We start from the raw sequence: 3,569 nt of genomic DNA on the forward strand, positions 1-3,569 counted from the left end.
TGGATGTGTGTGATGTTCTTAGGTTTTTTAGGTTAAGTAGTTGTAAGTTCTAGGGGACTGATGACTTCAGATGTTAAGTCCCATAGTGCTCAGAGCCATTTGAACCATTTGACGCAGCTCGGACACTGCTTGAAGACCGCACATTGCGTTCAGCATTCTTCGCCATGGCAACAAAATTTAAATTGGATTCGCACTGCTTAGTATGTGTCCAGGATATTTAACCAGAGATGATGCTGTAGACCCTATTTGTATCGTGTAACAAGCGTCTGTGAGCAATATGTATGTGACATTGCCTTTTAGACACGGTGCTTTGTGTTTTAAAATATTTTAGCGATGACAAACGTTTATCCATTTGACATCTTGTGCATGAGGTTCAGCGTAAAATAAACTTGTTCTACCACAAAAAGATGTTTAAGACCTGAGAATGACAGCAACGACTGTTCAAATAAGTTGTCTTGAATAGCAAATATTTTGTGCGATCTTGGCTTCAGAAAATAGTTTTTAACAGAACAGATAACCCTTCAATACTCTCATAATGAGAAAATTCAATAACTTCATCAACAATTTGTGGCGCAACTGGTCTTCGGCCACTCCCGAGAGCAGTTCCTAAATCGCCAGTTACTTCAAACTTCCGAATCATGTTCTTCAACACTGGTGTAGAAGAAGGACCCCTCCGCATTCCTTGACACACGCGAAGGGCAGCGGCACCATTGCTGTTGTTTTGTTGAAGAATCTTTACGAGAAAAGCCCGGCTCACCTTGTCCAGACCAGTGTTGGCTGCCTGCAACTGTACTGCACTGCGATCCCAGTGTTTCATCCCTTCTTCGCCGTATCGGTACCGGCGCCTAACGGCACGTCATGACACTAACAGTACTAAATGCGCAAGTCCTGCCGCGCACATTGTAAACATCATTCCTATAAAGTTGGATATCCACATGGTAAACAGTTTTCCGTCTACACTTATTCAAGTAACGAAAGTGTAGTTATGACTAACCGGTTGGTTCAAATGGCTCTGAGCACTATGGGACTTAACATCTCAGGTCATCAGTCCCATAGACTTAGAACTACTTAAACCTAACTAACCTAAGGACGTCACACACATCCACGCCGGAGGCAGGATTCAAACCTGCGACCGTAGCAGCAGTGCGGTTTCGGACTGAAGCGCCTGCAACCGCTCGGCCACAACGGCTGGCTAATCAACCGGAAAATGTGCAGTGAAAGCTGGCTGATTCTGGGCGAGGTCGTTTTACATTTTGTACTATCATTTTGTCTCAACTTTGTAAACATTAAATTATTTTTATATCTATTTACTATTATCTGTAAATAAATGATAATTAAATAGACCCCTAGCTGCAAGCAGGCGTTGATACACTTCATTGGGGACATGTTGAAAATGTGCGCCCCGACCGGGACTCGAACCCGGGATCTCCTGCTTACATGGCAGACGCTCTATCCATCTGAGCCACCGCGGGCACAGAGGATAGTGCGTCTGCAGGGACTTATTCCTTGCACGCTCCCCGTGAGATCCACATTCCCAACATGTCCACAACACTACATTCGTAGTGCGCCTATAGATTTTTGCCCATCATACTCATTACTCGTGGCAGATTAATCTACCAAGTCCCGTACGAGTTCGGGCATAGCGTGTGCGTTCGCACAAGAAGTTCAAAGGCCGGGAACCCATATTTTTAACTATATATGACGGTATTATCTGTTCCCGAAAGAACAGTTACCGTGGATGTAAATAACCTATATTACTGATCAGTTTGGACGGTTTATGTCTTCTGACATAAGTAAATCCTAATAGACACGACTGGTAGTACCGAATGAATCGCTGGTTTATGTATGCAATATGAAACGGTGGGCAACCCAGACGAAGTTCTTTTGTTTATTGTTATCTAGTCTTCCTCGGCAGATATTGGTAGTTTAAGACGATTTGGGGATATCAAAAGAATGGATGTAGACAGATGGCCCAGGAGTACTTTCTCTGCAACTTCTTGGAAGAATAAGAAGAGTACGGAAAATACTTCTAAGTGCTATCCAAGAAGCGATGGAGAGAAGAGGAATGGAGGAGGATGAGGAAGAATGGCGAGTTGGAGGGGTTTGGCAACAGCGATGCGGGATGAGGTGGCACCTGTAGGAACCCCCGTTGCAAGAAGAAGATGTAGGAACACTTGATTATCCTCCTCTTTTTGAAAAAAAAATTTAAAACAGGAAAAGTGCAAGTTAAAACAAAATAATAAGATCAGGTTATCTTCCCTTCAAAAGGCTGTTGCACACAGCAACTGTTATTTGCCTTGTAAATAGTAGGTTTCAGCTGTCAGTCGTCCTTTTTAAATTTTATTGGCAGATCCAGATTTCAGCTAGAATCTAGCCATTCTCAATGCACTATCATTTTTGATCAATGAACTGTGGATGAAGCCCTACCAACAGGCATTACACGCATTGATAAAAAATGATAGTGCATTGAGAATGGCTAGTTTCTAGCTGAAATCTGGATCTGCCAATAATATTTAAAACGGACGACTGATAGCTGAAATCTATTATTTGCAGGTAAAATAATAAGAATAAATTTAAAATACATTTAAAACATCATGTAAAAACTGTAACGTTAAAAATGGTTGAAAAATGGTTCAAATGGCTCTGAGCAATATGGGACTTAACTTTTAAGGTCATCAGTCCCCTAGAACTTAGAACTACTTAAACCTAACTAACCTAAGGACATCACACACATCCATGCCCGAGGCAGGATTCGAACCTGCGACCGTAGCGGTCACGCGGTTCCAAACTGAAGCGCTTAGAACCGCACGGCCACACCGGCCGGCCGTTAAAAATGAAGGAGTGCATTGTCACTGAGGCCTGAAGGGTCTGCCCTGAGAAAAAAATGATTGTTGTCGAAGGGATAAAGGTGAGGCTTGTAGTATGGTAGGGCGGTGTGGGTGTACTCGTAAGTGTGGGAGACGGGAGGGTAATATCCAAAGGGACGGAGTGTGTGCTAAGGTAGACAAGAAGAGAGAAGTAGTTGGAGGTATCGGTAGGCAACAGTATACATGTGAGAAAAGATCTAGGAAAAGAAGAGGAGGGAGGGGAAATGGTGTAGAGAAAGATGGAGCGGGAAGGGAACAGATAGCCCCGATGAGGTGTGATGGATGGGGCGGAATTACAACTGGTAGGATGGGTAAATGTCGGGAAGGTTTTCATTGCCTTGGAGAACACGGTTTGACCTTCGTTCGTAGATGATGTTGAGAGTGTAAGTGAGAAGAATTTTACGAGACGCATAGAAATGCAGCGCTGAAGGGCTACAAAACGAGGACATAACGCACATATTAAAGGATAGAAGCGGGTACTTTGAGTTGGGCCCGCAACGTGCCCTGGAAGAACCGTTTTCCAGCAAAGTCCGAGTTATGACGTCGCCGGAGGTAAACGTTTACAACCCGCCTGACCTGGATACGTGACAGCAGGAGGCAGCGCCTCAGAAGGCCAGAGTGATTTATGCGTTGCGTCTGCTGCGCATGCGCGCAGACGAGCAGGCGGAGCCGCGCTGGCCTACATACGCTGATCAATCTGAG

At 44.4% G+C, this 3,569-nt stretch overlaps 1 non-coding gene across 1 annotated transcript; it reads right to left on the bottom strand.

Moving 5' to 3' along the window:
* Positions 1-1,398: 1,398 nt before the first annotated feature.
* Trnat-ugu lies at positions 1,399-1,473 on the bottom strand. Its single transcript has one exon. It is a non-coding gene; the product is annotated as a tRNA-Thr (tRNA).
* Positions 1,474-3,569: the final 2,096 nt, after the last annotated feature.

This window comes from Schistocerca americana, chromosome 1 (genome assembly GCF_021461395.2).
Source record: "Schistocerca americana isolate TAMUIC-IGC-003095 chromosome 1, iqSchAmer2.1, whole genome shotgun sequence".
Taxonomy (NCBI): Eukaryota; Metazoa; Arthropoda; class Insecta; order Orthoptera; family Acrididae; genus Schistocerca; species Schistocerca americana.